Raw genomic sequence first — 19589 nt, 5'->3', positions numbered from 1 at the left:
ACCCCTGGCAAAGGAAGCCTGCCTCTTCATTTTTTCCCCATAGGAAATAATGAAGAAAGATTAGCAGCAGCATGCTAACAATATGCTGCTCCTTCGCTTTCTTATGGGAGGATGGGGGGACCTGCTTTGGGGGGCCATAACATGGCCCCCCAAAGTTCAATCTGTCTGAAACTTGGGTGGTTGTTAGAGAAGGGTTAGAGGAAGGTCCCCACCAATTTTGGGCTTATTCGGTGGGAAAATGCCTCCTCCAGGCGTCCTGGAAGACGGAGGCATTTTCCCTTAGAAAAAAGCCGAAAGAATGCCGAAATAATGCCGAAAGAATCCCGAAAGCCGAAAGCCGAAAGAGATTCTTGTTTCGGCTTTCGGCTTTAACGATAGAGAATCTTCTTTCGGCTTTCTACTTTCGGCTATAGCCGAAAATTTTTGGCTTGCACACCCCTAATCCAGAAGCACCTTGCAGAAGAGCTTGTATTAAGAGGCCCAGATTCATAAATTCGTGTGTAAGCCATGCTAAACAGACCATAAACAAAAGCCATGAGCCCCTTTTAGAGGCCCCCTAACCTCTCCTTCACTGATCGAAGACTGTAGGAAAACATATGGCTCAAGGTGAGCCACTCCAGTTTCCTTTCTATTAGTCCATGTGGAGAAACACCATCTTGTGTGTGTGTAACTTTCTGTGGGCTGGATGGGTGAAGACTATCAAAATTTAGGTAGGCTGTGGCCTAATCTCCTCCTCAACCCCCCTCCTGTTCCTAACCAGTAATCTGAGGGCAAGATAGTGACAGTGGTGGCAGCAATACCCTGAGGCAGTGGAGTGGACCACTGTAGTGGTCTTTTGGCGTGTCCTTAGTGTGCCTTTGCTTTGGAGTTTGGGACCGTTCCCCCTGTCCTTTGCCTTGTGGTGTTAAGGTTGCCAGCCTCCAGGTGGTACTACTAAAAGGAGGGATGCCGCAGAGTACCAACCAGGATGATAAGAACAGAAAACTCCTGCGGTAAAAATTAAGGAGCACCGTGCAAATAAGCTTACCAGGACTCAAGAGGTGAGAGACTCTTAGGGAGAACCCATCTCTCATTTCCACCATTTTCAAATTGAGTGGTAATTAATTGAGAGTCAGGCAGGGGTCATATAAGTAAATGCCTTTATTTAAAAAATGTATTTTTAATACATTAAAAAAATGTATTAGTGTCTCTTGAACACTCTCTCTCTCTCTCTCTCTCTCTCTCTCTCTCTCTCTCTCTCTCTGGTTCTCTGCTAAGTCACTTCCTGTAGCAGTTCCCTCACACTCTTATCTTCCTCTGTGTCTTGTCTGCTTTCCTAACTCACCCTCACGTACATTGATGCACCCATTCGATCACGTGCCATTCATATTCATGAATGGCCCTTACAGGGTAGGGGCAACACCAGGCACAACGACGGAGGTCTGCTTTCTCCTCACTGTCCCTGAGAAGATCTAGTTTGCTTTTTCTGTCTGCCACTGAAGTTGAGTGTCCTTCTGAGGTACCAAATGAAACTTCCTGGGTGAAGTAAAATAATGTTTGTGTGTTCATTACTTGGTTGTTTGTCATTGTGCTAGCAGTGTGTACGTGGTTTATCTTGATCTCATTGGAAGGCTGCAAAGAGCATGACGCTCAATAAATTACATGCTGGAAAGGAGAGCCAAACAGCATGGTGGAGGATCAGTGGGTCTCACTTATAATTCCCTGGTTGCTCAGAATTTGGCCTCACCCCTGATAACTAGGAGAGTGTAAGAGAGAGAGGGAGGGAGGGAGACACTTGGAATTGGTTCAGAATTCCAGTAATCATGGCAAATACTTGAGTTTAATATCAGAACAAAAGCTAATGTTGAGAAATCAGTTCAATGGTTGTTTCCATTGATTTCAGTGAGAAATACATTTCTGGATTAGAAACATGAGTTGGAAGATACACCAGTGGGGTCATCTAGTCCAACCCCCTGCACAATGCAGGAAATTCACAACTAACTCCCCCTCCCTGTTACCAGAACTGCTCTATTTGATTGGGGAATTAGCTCGCAGTCTGGATTTAATGCGGATCTTAACCAATTTATACCAGGGTCCCTCTCCAGACGCTCATGTAAAAAAGAGGCAGACTAGTTAACAACAAAACATGTATTTACTATATAGTGTTGTGTATGCCTAAGTTAGCATACACATACAAGAAACATACAAGATCTAGGAAATACAGAGTAGGAAAAGTAGAGACGGTTGCATTAGCAGGGTAGCCCACTTGAGAACGACGGAACTGGGTATACTCACCAAGTCACAGTGTGGAGCAAAGATGTAGCAGTGAGATGGGTTGGTCTAATGCCTGCACTAGATCCACAGAGAGAGTGACAGCAAGGAATCTGGATAGGAATGGGACGCGCACCACATGGCTGGGGAGGCTGGCTTAAATACCCCAAAACGTACCCTGGTGCTGGTGCTGTATCCTGTGGTTCTCATGGGTGAAACAAAGGTTTTAATGGCTCTATAACTACCCTAGATGGGCCACTTTAGAATCTGATTGTTATTGTGACACCTATGGGGAGAGGGGACAAAGGAAGGAGGGGGAATGCCAGGCGGGTTCAATGGATGTTCCAAGACACTGGGCTTGGTCGCGATGTCATCATCTCTGGAATGCGGAGGCTGCTTTGAGATGCATCCATTAAGTGCTTAGGATGGCCGGCACTCAGCTTCCATTCCGGGGTGGCTATCAAGATATGCAGAGCAGGGTGAGGTTGGCCGCTGTGGACATGGTCTGCTCGCTTCTCCAAAATGGCTTCTCTAAGCAGGCTGTTCAGGCTGATCTTCTGGCTGCCTGGGAACATGGCTGCCACCTGGGCATGACTGGGGCTGGCTAGCAGGCTGCCCAGTAGCGAGGGCAAGCTCAGTGATCGGCCCGCAGGAGGCTCCCGGAACTGACCAGGGGGTGCCTGGCCAGGCTCGCTGAGGGTCTCCTCGGCTGGCACCTGGCTGCCAACAGCATGGCTCTGGGTTCAGGTGAGGCAAACGTCCATGGAGGCAGTGAACAGTAGGCAACACAGTCCATAGGAGCAGCCCAGTGTAGGTAATCCATAGTAAAGAGTGTAGGCTGTCAGACTGTGGCTAAATAATGTCCTTCTCACAGGTTCCCCTTTGCACGCAAACAAGAGACCATTGTTTGAATAAGGAAACTTTACTGTAGAAATGGTTCATTATAGTCCACTGTCCTGAATAGGAGACTCAGGATGGTACAAGATCATTGTTACCAATGAAGGGCAAAGCATGAGGTACAAAGTAACAGTTCCCAGCTGCACCAGCCTCCCCCCATAGTTCTCAAAACAACATCTTTCAGTCTTGGGAAGTTGCTCCCTCTCAAGGCCAATCCTTGGTGGAACGGTGTTAGACAAAACAATCTCATCCGGTGAGGAATCTGCTTGGGAACTGGTGCACCTGTGGGGAAAGCACTTAAACACTAGAAGCATTAGAAAATGGAGTCAGTACAGTTTATATATACACTGGACCTGACATTCTGCCCCCCTTAAAACAAATTCCCCCCTGGTTTGTATGGGTAGCGAGTATGAAAAGCTTCAGTTAATCTAGGAGCATGAACATGTACAGAGTTCACCCACTCATCATAACCAGAATCAAAGTCTTTCCACCTAATGAGGTAAAAAAGTTGGTTACGTTTGAATTTAGAGTCCAGAATTTGTTGTACTTCATAGTGTATTTGGTCATCTATTAGAGTTGGAATGGGTGGAGCTTTGACGTGCCATTTGTCATCGGTTGGGGCTCTTTTTAAGAGACTGACATGGAATGTATCATGAACATGGCGCAAATTTTTTGGTAAATTTACGGCAACAGTCACTTTGTTGATTACTTTGCGCACAGGAAAAGGTCCGAGGAACTTTAATGCTAGTTTGCGGCTGGTTTGGGCCAGTTTTAAATTCTTGGTAGAAATGTAGACATGATCTCCAGGATGTAAATCCCAATCGGCCGCACGATGGTGATCTGCGTATTTTTTGTAATCCTGCTTGGCTTTCTCGAGGTGTTGTTTTATAAGAGTCCATTGGTGAGCGGCCTCCCCCCACCATGAGGATACATCCGGCGAACTAGGGGAATGAAGAGGTGGAGTGTCCAACGGGAAAGGGTTGAAGTGAACTCCATATACAACCTTGAACGGAGTCTCCCCAGTGGAAGCATGTACACTGTTGTTGTATGAGAACTCAGCTAGAGGGAGAAGGTCCACCCAATTATCTTGCTGGAAATTAATGTAGCAACGAAGGAACTGCTCTAAAATCTGATTAGTTTTTTCGGATTGTCCGTCGGTTTGTGGGTGGTGGCTTGAACTGATTCCTTGTTCAATATTCAACATTTGTAAAAGCTCCCGCCAGAAGTTGGCAACGAACTGTCCGCCGCGATCCGAAATCACCTTGGACGGAAAAGAATGTAATTTTACAATGTGTTTCAAGAATAAATCCGCCAATTTTCGAGCGGTGGGTACAGCCTTACATGGAATAAAATGTGCTTGTTTGGAGAACAGATCTACCACTACTAAAATGCAATTATGTCCTTTTGAATTGGGCAAATCAGTGATAAAGTCCATGGATATTATTTCCCAAGGTCGGTTAGGTGTTTCTAACGGTTGTAGGAGACCTGGAGGTTTCCCTTTCCTAGTTTTGGCGCTGAGGCAAATGGGGCAGGAACCAACATATTGAGAAATGTCCTTGCGCATGCCCGGCCACCAGAATTGCCGTTGTATTAAATGTAACGTTTTTAGGTATCCATAATGACCGGCCGTGGGGGCATCGTGACATCGCTGTAGGACCTCCCGTCGGAGGCTGTCCGGGACATAAAGTTTGGTTCCGGCTAGCCAATCCCCCTGTGGGGATTGAATCAGTTTGGTTTTGGGTGCTTTACCCCCCTCCTTCTCCACTTCAGCTTTAAGTTTCGTTTTCCACTCTTGGCTGTGCGGGAGGGGCTGGCTTGCTCGGCTGCGGGTAGTCACCACGCCTCCTAATTGCGTAGGTGAGAAGACTGTGTCTATAGTCTCCTCCCTTTTGCTTTTGTGTTGGGGCATGCGCGATAGGGCGTCGGCAAGAAAGTTAGTTTTGCCCGGGAGGTAATTTAAAGTGAAATTGAATTTGGAAAAGAATTCTGCCCATCGTAATTGTTTGGCGTTTAGTCTGCGAGGGCTTCGAAGGGCCTCCAGATTTTTATGATCAGTCCAAACCTCGAAAGGGTGCCTCGCCCCTTCTAGCCAATGCCGCCAGTTAGTGAGGGCCGCTTTGACAGTGAAGGCTTCCTTCTCCCATACATTCCAATTCCTCTCAGCCTCCGAGAATTTCCTTGAAAGGAATGCACAAGGCCGCAGCCTTTCATCCTCCCCCTTCTGCAATAATACCGCTCCAATGGCCGTATCGCTGGCGTCGACCTGCACTACGAAAGGACAGTTTTCGTTGGGGTGGGAGAGGACGGGTTCTGTAACGAACTGCCCTTTTAGGCATTCAAAGGCTGTTTGGCAATCGGATGTCCAATGTATTCTGGAGGAGGGTTTCTTTGCCTGGTCCCCTTTATCTTTGGTTTTTAATAGTTCTGTTAGGGGGAGTGTGATTTGCGCGAAATTTGCAATAAAGTCTCTGTAAAAGTTGGCAAAACCCAGGAAGGACTGTAGTTCTTTACGGGTGGTGGGAGTTTGCCATTCTTGGATCGCTTGTATTTTAGATGGATCCATCTTCAAACCCTCTGAAGAAATACAGTAACCAAGGTAAGTGAGCTCGGTTTTATGGAATTCACATTTGGATAACTTGATGGGCAGTTTATTTTTCATTAACGTAGCCAGAACTTTTTGGACTAGTTGAATGTGGTCCTCCTTGGTGTCTGAGTAAATTAACACATCATCAAGGTACACCACAACTCCTTTATAGAGGAATTCATGTAAGACTTCATTTATCATGGACATGAAAACGGACGGGGCTCCCGCCAAACCAAACGGCATAACTAAGTACTCAAACTGTCCGAGGGGCGTATTAAACGCTGTCTTCCATTCATCCCCTGCCTTAATACGAACGTGGAAGTAAGCATCTTTCAAATCTAATTTCGTGAAGATCTTACCTTGGGCCACGACGTTGAGGAGGTCTCGGATGAGTGGGATGGGATAGGCGTTGTTGGTTGACACCGCATTAAGTCCTCTAAAATCCGTGCATAGCCGGAGTCCCCCATCTTTTTTCTTTACGAAGAGGACCGGAGCCGCATGGGGACTATTGGCTGGGCGGATGAATCCCCTTTGGAGATTGGTGTCGATGAATTTTCTGAGCTCTTCCCGTTCACGGGGATTCATAGGGTAGAGTCGGCCTTTGGGCAGTGAGGCCCCGGGTAATATCTCTACTGCGCAGTCGGTTCTCCTGTGCGGGGGCAAAGTATTGGCTTCTTCTTCGGAGAAAGCGTTCAAGAAAGGCCAATAATATTCGGGTATTTGTTTTATGTCCTCCCGGGTGAGAAGAGCCTTTTCGGTGTGGGAGGGATCACTGCCCCAATTTTGGTCCCATCGATGGGTTTTACAGTTGGCGTGATTGAAGGTGACGCACCCTTCTGCCCAATTTATGTGGGGTTGTGATCACAAAGCCATTTGCTGCCTAGAATTAATGGGTATTTGGCAGTAGAGCTGATGACGAAAGATCTTTTCTCCCAGTGTTGGCCCATGCCTGTGACCACTGGAATTGTTTCTGTGGTAACAGGGTTCATGTTGGTGCCATCCATTTGTTCAAAAATCACCGGGTTTTGCAATTCGCGGACTGGTAGGACCAGTCCGTTGACCAGGGCTGGGGCGATGATGTCTCTTGAACAGCCCGAGTCGATGAGAGCTTGTACACGGATGTGCATCTTCCTCTCCGGGTTAAGCAAAGTCACAGGCATGAATAATATGGACCCAGGCGGCCGGTCCCGTGTAGGGACGGGCTTGGGGTGGATCTGTCGTTTGGGCCCTTTTACGACAGATCCATTTCGTTTCCCGACTGAGGGCTTTCTGGATTCCCCTCTACATTTGGGGAAGCGGGGTCGTATTCCATGATTTCTTCCGCCTCTAACCCCCTGTCTGAGGCAGGTCGCAGGGGAGCGCCGTGACCTCTGCCCGTTCTGGGAGCCGGTGTTGGGCGTTGGAATGGAGGAAATGGGGTAGGGGTTGGACGCCGTAGTTGGAGTGGAGGTCTTTGCACAGGCCGGTAGGGGCATTGTGCTGCAAAGTGACCGGCTTGTCCACATTGCAAACACAACCCTTGCTGCCATCTAGCATCTCTCGCTCCGCAAGTTGCGTATCCAGCACCCCGTCCTCCCTTCTGTAAAGTCAGAGGGCGTCTTTGTCCCGTTTGTTGTTGTTGTTCAACCAAGCGGACTTCCAAAATGCGATTTTCAACTTCGCACGCGAGTTGGATCCAGCCCAATAGAGTAGGTGGGTTGTCCTGCATAAGGGCTCTATCTAGAAGCCTCGGGTTCAGCCCTTGTTTGAACAGGATAATTTTGGTGGATTCCTCACACCTAGGGCATTTAGCAGCTAGTTGTCGGAATTTCGTAACATAGTCTCTTGCCGACATGCTGCCTTGTCTAATGGCTTGCAATTCTGTTCGGGCCCTAGTTTCCTCTAAGGGGTCTTCGTATTGTGCTCGAATAGCATCCACCAACCCCTGGAGAGTATTGAGTTCCGGGGCCCCAATATTGTATAGTCCTACATACCAGTCTGCTGCTTTGCCTTGTAAACGAGAACCGAGATGCTCGATTTGGCTGGCCTCGCTACCAAAGAGGTGTCCCCACCGGTTGAAGAATTGTACTACCTGCACTAGGAAAAATCCGAGTTTGGAGGGATCCCCGTCAAAAGTAGCTTCCAGTTTCACCCAGCCCATGGGAAGGTCTTGTCTCGGAGCTGGTGCTGGGTAAAAGTCCATCGGAACCATCAAGGGCCCTTGCGGCACGGGGAGGGGTTGTTGGGGCCATGGTTGTGGCAGCGGCGCTGGCTGTGTTGGCGGCGGTAGCCCCGGCTGGGCTGGTGGCGGCGGCACCGGCTGGGCTGGCGGCGGTAACACCGGCTGGGCTGGCGGTGGTGGTCTTGGTTGGGTTGGAGGCGGCAACCGCGGCCGGGCTGGCGGTGGCACCACCGGAGGCGTCGGCTGTAGCGGTTGAGGTGGAGGTGGCCGTAGCGGTTGGGCCATGATCGGCCGCTGTGGGGCGGGTCGGCGGGGTCGTAGTGGTATAGGCCCCACCGGTTGATTAGGAGGTGGTAATATTGGTTGGTCTGGAGGCAAACGTATCGGTTGTTGAAGAGGTATTAGTTGCGGTCGAAGCGGGAGGGGCCGCAGCGGCGAAGGCCTGATGGGTGCTGGGCTGCGCGGGCTTGCCCCTCCTGGCGTCGTTACTCTGGGAAGCAGAGGCTGTTCCCGTGGCACTGGTAGAACTTCCCTTGGGATTTGCTGAATGGGAATAACTTCTGGCGGTTGGTGTGGCGACCCCTCCCTTGGAGGAGCCGGAGGCTCTTCTGACTGAGCCGGTCGGACCGTTATTGGGGAAGCTGGAGGGGGTATCACCGGCGACGTGGTCGGACGGGTTGGCCCTTCTTCACCGTCTCTAGGCACCTCAGCTGGAGTATCTCCGGGAGGTGGATCCCCGTCCGGTCTAGGGGGTTCCGTCGGAGCTTCTCCAGGCACCTCAACTGGAGTATCCCCGGGAGGCGGAACTTCTTCCAGTCTAGGGAGTTCCGAGGGAGTTTTTCCCGGTTCCCCAGGACAGGTTTCCTCCTCTCCTTCCAATCTGGGAGGGTCGATAGGGCCCTCGCCCGTGAGGCGGGATCCTTCTTCCCCCTCAGCAGGGTAACTTGAGTGCGGCGGCTGCCACGGGACGATATCCCTCATATGGGGAATAACGCTTTGTAGTGTTGCTATTTGTACGGCCATCTCTTCAGGTGATGGTCTCTCGCCTGCTACCATCACCGAGAGCAGATGTATGGCATGAGCTAGGCTGTCCTCCATGTCGATCAATCTAGCTTCCAGCTGTTGGATTCGACTTGGACCTGGTTGTCCCATTGTAGAACCTCCTGCGGCGGCGGCTACCGGGGAAAACGGCCCCCAGGGTGGAGGGTCTCCCTGATCGTCTTGCGATCTCGCTGCTAGAATTCCTTTGGCTAGGCCCGTCACTGCCGAAATGCCGGAATCTACAGCAAGGGTGCGATTTTGCATCTGCGCCCAACTTGATTCGGGAACCTCCTGTGGCTCCTTCCACTGGGCCAGTTCCGAATAATCCAAACTTAGGACGCCGCGGCGGGACGTGTCCCATTCCGTGTGCTCGGTCGTCCTATTCCAAAACAGCCACGGTTGGCTGCTGTCAATTTCAGGGACTGTCTCTAGGCTCCGGCGCCCGTCCATGGATAATTGTCGGTGCACCCCACTGGCCCTGCGCTCCCTCGTTTCTCGGGGTCTGGGTCCCCACTCCGACGGGGTGGGTAACGAGAACAAGGGGAGGGCGGTGGCTGTCGGCCTTTCCCCTCCACTGCCGAGATCGATGAGAGGCGGGGTAGTATTCGAAGCTCCGTTCCCCGTTGGTACAGGCTCCTGGGGTTGCACTGGTTGTTCGTCGGGAGTCGCATACGGATCAAACAAAGGATCCCTGTCCGGGACTGCCTTGGATTCCGCTGGGCCCGACTCAGGCATGATTGGTAACAAAATGTCAGACTGTGGCTAAATAATGTCCTTCTCACAGGTTCCCCTTTGCACGCAAACAAGAGACCATTGTTTGAATAAGGAAACTTTACTGTAGAAATGGTTCATTATAGTCCACTGTCCTGAATAGGAGACTCAGGATGGTACAAGATCATTGTTACCAATGAAGGGCAAAGCATGAGGTACAAAGTAACAGTTCCCAGCTGCACCAGCCTCCCCCCATAGTTCTCAAAACAACATCTTTCAGTCTTGGGAAGTTGCTCCCTCTCAAGGCCAATCCTTGGTGGAACGGTGTTAGACAAAACAATCTCATCCGGTGAGGAATCTGCTTGGGAACTGGTGCACCTGTGGGGAAAGCACTTAAACACTAGAAGCATTAGAAAATGGAGTCAGTACAGTTTATATATACACTGGACCTGACATAGGCAAGAAACAGACATGTGTAATAGAGTCCAGACACGCAGGAAAGTCAGGATACAGGCATGGGCAATGCTGCCCAGAAAGAAAGTCTTTAGTGTAGCTTTAAACTGCAACGCAGGAAACAGACACAGTTCACAGCTAACTCCCCCCTCCACTTCACCAGCGACCCCTGCTCTATGCCCAGAGGAAGGCAAAAAACCTCTGAGATCCTTGGCCAATCTAGCCTGGGGGAAATTCCTTCATGACCCCAAAGTAGCAATTGGCATTACCCTTGGAATATAAGAAAGGGCCACAAGAGCCTTGCCCTGGCTCATCCTTCCCTGCCTTCCCTCTTACAATCTGCCTAAATTCATACTAAATCATAGAATCAGCATTGCAGTCAGATGGACATCTAGCTTTTAAAACCTCCAAAGAAGGAGGTTTTACCACCACCTCGGGAAGCCTGTTCCACTGAGGAACTGCTAACTTGTCTACACAGCTCTATTCTGGGTTCTATTTCTTGGTCGCACTGATCTGTGACAGAATGTTGGGAAAAGACTTCTAAGGCTTGAAACATGCTTGAGTGGAAAAGCAATTGGAACCAATGGTTTCTGCCTGTAGAGTATACCTTCCTTGACTCCCAGTGCTGCCCAAGTTGTGCCTTGTGGATTGTTATTTATTTATAGTCCACATTTCTTAATGAGATTTATTACGTTCTGGGGTAGGCCCCACAAGTGATCCAGCCAGACAGTGACTTCAGCTCATAGCATCGTTTATTGGTACAAGAGAAGAACAACAGGCCCCCGAGGGGGCTACAATATATACACTCCCAACTCCACCCCCTATCCGTAACTGCCCAATAAGAACACGGACCCTAGGATCCTTCATTTGCACGCACTAGACAAAAGGCAACATGTTTACTGGATTGCAATTGGCTGCCCTAGGATGCTTCATTTGCATGCACTAGACAAAGGGCAACATGTTTACTTGATTGAAATTGGCTCACATCCAAGGGATTGACAATTGGTTGCTGATATCCCAATTCCTAATAGGATTGGCTAACTGAGGAGCCTTGTTTCCCTTGAAGCTAGGCCAATACATAACAGATTCAAGATAGATTACATAAGCCGAGTGAATACAATAGAATCAATAGCTAGGACATTCACTGAAAAATACAACATGATCAGCAGTTGGGGACATTCAATGAAAACAGATACAGTAGGGAATGGTAGCTGCAAATTTGAAAACTAGCATAAAGCCAAACAAAGAGATGAGACCTTTCTGAATTAAAGTAATTGACATGACATCTTTAACAATGTCAAAGTATGCAGGAGGAGCATATCTACATCAGCAGACAATATCCAATAGCAGAGTTAACACCCTCTATCCCTTACCAGGGTATCTCTTTGAGCTATTTCTTATGATACAGCCCTATAATCTGAGTAGAAGGCTCTCCTGAATAATTCCGTGTTGTGTAGTTCGTGGAAAGCCAGAAGAATGCGAGCTTTCCTGACCTCAGGCAGGCTATTCATTCCACAAGGTGGGGCCACCACAAAGAAAGGCTGTGTATGGGCAGTTGCTGATTTAGCCCAACTGCAGGGTGGTATCTGCAGAAGGTCCTGTTCAGATGAACGAATTATAATTCATATCAGCAATGGCAGAATCTTTGATCTGTGAAATCCTTCTGCTTGGAGAAACAGCCCACTGGATCCAAGCCAGTACCTACAATTCTCAACATCTCTTTCTCTGCCAACAAAACAGTTTCACAAATAAGGCATCTCGTTTTGCTTACTCATTCAATGAACTGCAGTTGTTGTTTTCTAAATCCTTTTCAGACTTAAGGCAGCATAATTGCTCAAAATAGTTCCAGATTTAATGGGGTGGGTAAGCACATCCAGTGGCCTTATGTATTTGTAAAGCTAATCTGAGGTCCAAAACACAGCACTAATGAAATAAATTTGTTTTATCTACATAGCTAGTATTATTGGATGAATATCACTTGGGAGCAGATACAACGGTAGCTCAACTTCATTGTTTTGGTGATTCAAAGACATCTCTAAGGGGTGAATACAAGAAACCAGCAGACATAAAAACAATGGATACAGCAAATGACTCAAGAAGACAGACCCACGTTTTGAACTACGTTCTAGTCTACCTTGGTTGGGATTGACAGTCATATGAAGCACCAAGGTTTGTGACAAAGCACAGTCTAGTTCCATTGAGTCTGATACATCTTTGGAAGGCAAGAAGGTATAGAAAAGTAGGGCAGTGTGCACATGGGAGATAAACATGACTGGATGTTAAGAACGTGACAAAGCACATAGCCGGTAGGGCATTGGACATGCAGTAAACCCAACTGCAGGGGTCAGGTCCAGGTCTTCTTTAGACACTCCAGGTGCTGGCTGTAAAGTGAATCTCTGCAGGAGACGTGCAAAGAACAGGAAGAGCTCCGTTTTGGCAAGGGTCTCACCAGCACACATTCGCCGACCTGTAACAGTGCAGATGTGATAGGGAAGCCCTGTTTATTTAACTTCATTATAATACAGTGATATCATTTTCCCCATGGAATGATGCCTCGTAATAATTTATCATAAAACATCAAACACCAAATATGAAAGCAGAGTAAAATACATAATAACACAAAGCTTAAGTGTACTGAGGAATAATGCTAATCTTTCCTGAAAGAACAAGTGGAAAATCACCATCTAGGATATAATTCTTTCAAGTGAACGGACTTGTATACCCGATCTATTAATTAACTCCACAAAATAACCAGAAAAGAAGTTACCTGCAGAAAAAAGGCATGAAGGCATCTCTCTTTACGAACTTTCATATAGCACAGAATACACTAATAGAACAATATGAGTTCCCTGCAAAGTCAAAGCAACGTGTTATTAGGACAGTCATCAAGGACATAGTTATGGTCACATCAATCTTTCAATCAAATTTTTAAAAAATGCCTTCCCGCATAGTGAATTAGGTAAGAATTCAAGTGCAAGGGAGTCAAGTCAGAAATTTGACTTTAATGGAAAATGTTTAAAAGAATGAAAATTTAAAGATTCTGAAGAGAAACGGAACACGATCCAGCCAAGTCAGTTATGTTTCATCCCACTTTATTTCCATCTGAAAGTTAAGATAGAACTTAGGGTCTGATTGCGCATTACAAAAACCCCACGAGTTCTATTTTAACTTTGTATCTTTCCACAGGTGCGATTAGATAACATTTTGACAAACTTAAAGTGAAGCGTTTCCTTGTGTCAGTGAGAGACGCCTCATTGGTAAACCTTACTGTTGGGAGGAAAAAAAGAATATTTGAACACGTTTCTCCTTCTTTAAAACAATTTTCCAGTACACCTGATTTCTCTTTATCTGCTTCTTCATTAAAATGGAATACTGTGTTTTAAAAGAAAAACATATGACTGGAAAACAGAGAAATGTTTATTGAAGTGGAAATTAAAGGCAAACTTGTCTGCCTAGGAGATTGTGGCTCTTTGTTTACGAGGAGGTGTGAATTCTCTTCCCGTATCTTACAAGTAAACATGAGTTTGTGAAAAACACCCAGATGACACCTCGGGGGAAGCTGCTCGGGAAGGTGCCCAGCCCAGGGGCCATCATCCACTCCGAGGTGGCAGGGCAACTGCATACTTATATAATATCACTTGCCATCTCGTACTTTGCTCCCAGTGAGTGGGCTGGGAAGCAGTGCCATTGGACAGCAGACTGATGATTTGATCCATGCCCTATGCCGTGCCAGTGGATGTAATCAATAAAGGTGTGGCCATGTTTTCTCCAGCCTTGTTTGTTTTCCTTCACCTTCTGCCTCCACCCTTTGCCCTGGGACCACAACCCCTCCCAGCCTAAAGCATACTGCTCTCAGACTCCCAGGACATGTCACCTCTTGCCTTTTTATCACCACCCTCTCAAGGAGAGGTTTTAGTTACAAATGCGATGATCCTTGCAATGCAAATAAGTACAGACTTTAAGGCTAAATCCTGCACCAAGACTGGCTTCTCTTGATGTGTCCCATGCCAGCCTGCTGAATGAGACCTGGTCCCGTGGAGGCAGTGAAAAGTGCTGGAAGTACCTGGTCAACCAGGTTTGCTGCTTCCCTAGTGTCTATGACCTGGATGAAAATGGAAGTCCTGTTTCCTGGGGTCTGACAGATCAATTTGCTACTATGATCCATGTCTGGAAGACAATTTACTATCAATAAGACTGCTGAAAAGCATGAATGCTCAGTTCCTACTAGAGATGGGCACAAACCGCATTACGAACGTCAAAAACTGATGAAATTGGCGATTGTGTGATCGCGATCCGGCAGTTCGTTGTCCTCAGCAAATGAACCAGTGTTCGGAAGAAGCCTGGTTCGGTGCGTTCGGCTGCAGTTTGGGAAGCCAGACAGTCAGGCACCATCAATCAACTCCCCCAGAAACAGAGCCGGGGGAATGCCTGAACTCTGCGCTCCTTCTGCTGGCCTTGAAACCCAAATGGAAGTCCAGCTTACTTTGATCGGCAGGTCTTCCTTCCAACACAGAGCTGCAACGCGGTTACAAGTTGGGAAAAGACACCCAAGGGAGGGAGGGGAAAGGGGGTGTTCTGTAGCTATGGGCACTCCAATCTCATCCCTGCAAACCATGATAGGCAGCTCTGATGGCTTAACACAGATCTCCCGCGTTGCTCAATGGGACCCGTGCTTATAAATAGCCATGGGCTTCCCAGCAGGGTTTCACTTTAAGCGAGCAGTGGAGTGGGACAGAGCTGCTGCTTGCTACTTGCTAGCCTTTGGGGAGAGAGACAGAGTATAATTGAGCTTGGATTTGGGGGATAGGGATCTATCTCCTCTGGTTCCAGGGCTGCTGCCAGGCCCTGGGGCCAAGCTCAGTGGGCACCTTGGCTGAGGGCTCACATTAGTGCCTGATCTGTTCAGGTCTGTGTGAGTGGTGGGCTAGGGCTCTAGTCCCTCCCTCCCTCTGGTGCCAGGGTTGCTGCCAGGCCTTGGGGCCAAGCTCAGTGGGCCCCTGGGCTGAGGGCTCACCAAATGATGATGATGATAATCAAAATCATTATCATTTTAATTCTTATTCATATTCTTACTATTATTATTGAAAGTAATATTAGAGACTAATTATAAACATGGTAGATATAGATATGTTATACTATATATTATAATTAATTAGAAATTAATATTATAGGAGATAGTGATGTAATGTAGATGAAGGGAATGAAAAACTGTTGGAAGTCAACTGAAAAGGGGGGGAATGGGTGGGAGTGATATAATGTGATGGATATTGATATTGAATATTATGATTTGTGTATACTGACCCATCCAATAAAATTTTTTGATCATATTCTTACTATTATTAGTCCCTGTGCCTGTTTTGTCCAGGCATCTTGGTGTGCTGGGCTACAGCTGTAGCCCCAGCCTCTGGTTCCAGTGCTGCTGCCAGGCCCTGGGGCCAAGCTCAGTGGGCACCTCGGCTGAGGGCTCACGCAGTATTATTAGTGCCTGATCTGTTCAGGTCTGTGGGAGTGGTGGGCTAGGGCTCTAGTCCCTCCCTCCCTCTGGTGCTAGTGCTGCTGTCTGGCTCTGGGACCAAGCTCAGTGGGCACCTGGGCTGAGGGCTCACAGTATTATTTCCAGTGCCTGATCTGGTGGTCAGGCATATTGGTGTGCTGGACTAGGGCTCTAGCCTCAGCCTCTGGTTCCAGGGCTTCTGCCAGGCCCTGGGGCCAAGCTCAGTGGGCACTGCGGCGGAGGGCACACAGAGTCATCTGCTTTCCTGTCCTTCTTAATTCTAGTTTGGTGGCACAACGAGTCTTCCTCTTGTGTTTGCCGCCAAGGGTGGTTGTGGGGTGAAGTGCAATGGCAGTCCTCCTGGTTCAGTTGTGGAAAGCAGTATTGGGTGTGGCTTGGGGGCTGCAGAGAGTCCTCCCGCTCCCCCCAATTCATCTGTGTGGGCTGTGGAGGAGGCCAAAGAGGTCTTTCTGCTGGGGAGAGAAAATCTCTCTCAACATTTTGAGGAGGGGTGGGTGGGTGATGGATCCCTGGAGGAATGGTATGTGTGTTATGAAATATACCTCCTGTCCCCATCCCAAACTCTCAGTGTTGTCCCCGCCTGCAGTCCATCCCTTACCTCGTCGTCCGTGGCCAGCCCTGCAGCGCAGCCTGTAACCGTTCATCCTCCTTCCCCTGGGACAGTTGATGTTTCAACACCTCCATATGGAGGCAATTTTGGGCCCTTCCTGGTGACCCCCATGTGATGCCCCCCGGTGCCATGCCTATGATGTCCTGGTGTGCAGGGGCAAAACCCTGAAGCACCTGTCTTCGACGGCTCTGACTCGGCACCTGAAGAAGCATCACCCAAGCTTGTCTCCCTCCTCACCCAGTGAAATATCCATTGGGGGGGAGAAAGGGAGCGACCAGCGGTCAGTGGGAGGGTCACTTTGCCCTGAGGGTGACGCTGGTGGGAGCAGAGTGCTCTGGCAGGCCACGGTCACGGAGGTTGTCCCCTCGGGGTCTGGGACAGTGCTGCTTAGAACCTCGAGGCTGATGGCTCAGGAGGCGAGCCTTCATGTCTTAGCAGAGACGATTGCACTACATGGCTTGCGTGGGCTTCCGCAGGCTCCTAAAACATTTCACCCCTTGGTTCTCCATGCTGTTACCACGCACCCTTGCACGTCAAGTCCTGTGGGGATCTCGAATGAGGGCTGACACGTTTGGGTCAGGTTTAGCCAGGTCCGGTCCCACTGCTAACAGGCTTTTGAGACCTTGATAGGCCTTCCTGGCACAGCCAGATCCTCATGATACCTCTTTTCTGCAAAGGCAGGAAATTGCGTGATGCTGGAGGCAGCCTCCTTTGGGCACTTGCGCAACAGCTCAGGAGCTGTTGCACATACAGTTGAGCAGCACGGTGCCCCTATCCATCGCAAACGCTGAGCCTTCCGAGCAGGAAGGAATGGGTCCCTCGACTCATGTCCTTCCTGCAAAGGCAGGAAGGTGGCCGATGTCAGCTGCTGCTGCTGCTGTCCCGTTTCTGTCTCCCCCTTCAGGAACCACTCTGACCCATCCAAGCAATGTCTCCTGTCCTGCCCATCCCCTACTTTCCGCAAAGGCAGGATGGTGGGTCATGTCAGCCCCTGCTTCATGAGGGACTGTCCTGCTGCTGCTCCCTTCTTGGTCACGAGGGACAGCTTGGCTGCAATTGCGCAGCCAATTGTATCATATATGGATACAGTTGGTTGCACAGCGTGGCAGCTCCCCTGTCAACAGGACTGACGGGACCCCTTTCAGCTGGGTGGGAATGTGTCTTGCAATTTCCCGTCCTTTCCGTCAAGGCAGGAAGTTGGGTACTGTTGGCTGCCGCCGTATAACTCCTCAGTGGGACCCTTGGGTGAGGACCCATGACTGTTGGGGGATATTCCTCCCCCCCTCCTCATGTCAGACAGAACAAGACAGAGAGACAGATAGAAAGATGTATTGAAAAACAAAAACAAAATCATTGGAAAAAGATGGACACACGAGCCTACATATGGATGATAATAGAGAAAGGAATGTAGAAAACAATATAGTTATAGAAAGAGAAAAAAAGACAGCTAGAGATGGAAAGAAATAATAAAGGGCAGAAAAACATAGAAAGAGATAGATTCAGATAAATAGTGGTGGAATCACATAGGAAGAGACAGAGAGAGATAGAAAGTTGCAAATAGACAGTGAGAGGGATAAAAGAGAAACAGAGAGAATGGGGCACACAGATATCAACCATTCTAGAAGTAGAAATAGAATGTGAATGCATCAAGGATATATAGAATTGAACAGAACACACCACGTTCATGGAGAAAAGGATTGAAAATCAAAAACAGAGAAAGAGACACAGTACAGAATGTATCAGTATAATGAAAAAGACGCTAGAATGTATGCACAAACATTAGAGAATGTATGTTAACAGTTAGAGAATGGTATATGGTTGGAGAACTGTATGTAGAAACAGATAGAGATTGAAATAGAAAGAGAGGGGATATCACCTGCCCTTTGGCCCTCACTGGGAATAGCAGCGTGCTCCACTTTGGGCTGGTGGTTGCAGGGGGATCTTCCCAATCACCTCCTACATGACAGGTCCCTCCCATCCTTTCCAGCAAGGCAGGAAGGTGAGTAGTGTCATCTGCCACCACCACACTGTTCCTCAGTGGGACCCTCAGGTGAGGACCTGCGATCGCTTGGGGATCAGGCCCCCGCCCGAATGTCATATCTTCTCCCACCCACGCTGCGCACTCCACTTTGGCCTGGTGGGCAGGCACATGAGGGGTGCCGCCGGCAAGCAGCCAGACCCCCGCCCCTGAGAGGAGGTGGCTCATTGCCGTCTCCCTGTGCCCATCAGACCCGGCGGGCACCGGCATCAACCATGTTCCTCCCCTCGCTGGGAATACCAGCGCTCTCCTCTTTGGCCTGGTGGGCGGGCACATGGGGGATGCCACCAGTGAGTGGCCAGATCCCCCACCCCCTAAAGTGGAGGCGGCGCATCACTGCCTCACTGTGCCCGCCAGGCCCGGCGGCTGCTGGCATTACCCACCATTCCTACATTGGCAAATACCAGCACGCTCCTCTTTGGCCTGGTGGGCGGGCACATGGGGGGTGCTGGTGAGCAGCCAGACCCCCCTGCCAGGCTCGGTGGCCAACGGCAGCACCCACTGTTCCTACATTGGCAGGGAATACAAGCGCGCCCCTGTTTGGCATAGCGGGCGGGCACATGGGGGGTGCCGCCAGTGAGCGGCCAGATCCCTGCCCCCTGAGGGGAGGTGGCTTGCCACTGCCTCCCCGTGCCTGCCAGGCTCGGTTGCCACTGGCAGTACCCACTGTTCCTACATTGCTGGGAATACCAGTGCGCTCCTCTTTGGCCTGGAGGTCGGGCACATGGGGGTGCCGCTGGCAAGTGACCAGACCCCCCCGCTACTCCCTGAGGGGAGGTCGTTCACCACTGCCTCCCTGTGCCCGCTAGGCCTGGCGGCCACTGGCACTAACCCACTATTCCAACATTGCTGGGAATACCAGCGCTCTCCACTTTGGCCTGGTGGGCGGGCACATGGGGGGTGCCACCGGCGAGTGGCCAGACCCCCCACCCCCTGAGGGGAGGCAGCTCACCACCGCCTCCCCGTGCCCGCCAGGCTTGGTGGCCACTGGCATATCCCACCGTTCCTACATTGGTGAGGAATATCAGCGCGCTCCTTTTTGGCCTGGCAGGCAGGCACATGGGGGGTGCTGCCAGTGAGCGGCCAGACCCCCGCCCCCTGAGGGGAGGTGACTCGTCGGTGCCTCCCTGTACCCGCCGGGCCCGGTGGCCGCCTTCAGCACCCACCTTCTGTACACTGGGCCAATGTCAACTGGTGGCTCTAATTGTATCAAGTGGGAGCTTCCTGGGGGCCCTGGATTGGAGAAGGTATAATTCCAAGATCCCGTTTGGAATCTTGTCCAAACTTGGGTGATGGTTGTAGGAGAGCCTGCAAAACACTCCCCAGGGA

Source organism: Eublepharis macularius, chromosome 1, assembly GCF_028583425.1.
Source record: "Eublepharis macularius isolate TG4126 chromosome 1, MPM_Emac_v1.0, whole genome shotgun sequence".
Classification (NCBI taxonomy): domain Eukaryota; kingdom Metazoa; phylum Chordata; class Lepidosauria; order Squamata; family Eublepharidae; genus Eublepharis; species Eublepharis macularius.
The sequence above is the reverse complement of the archived record's forward strand: the minus strand, read 5'-3'. Positions refer to the sequence as shown.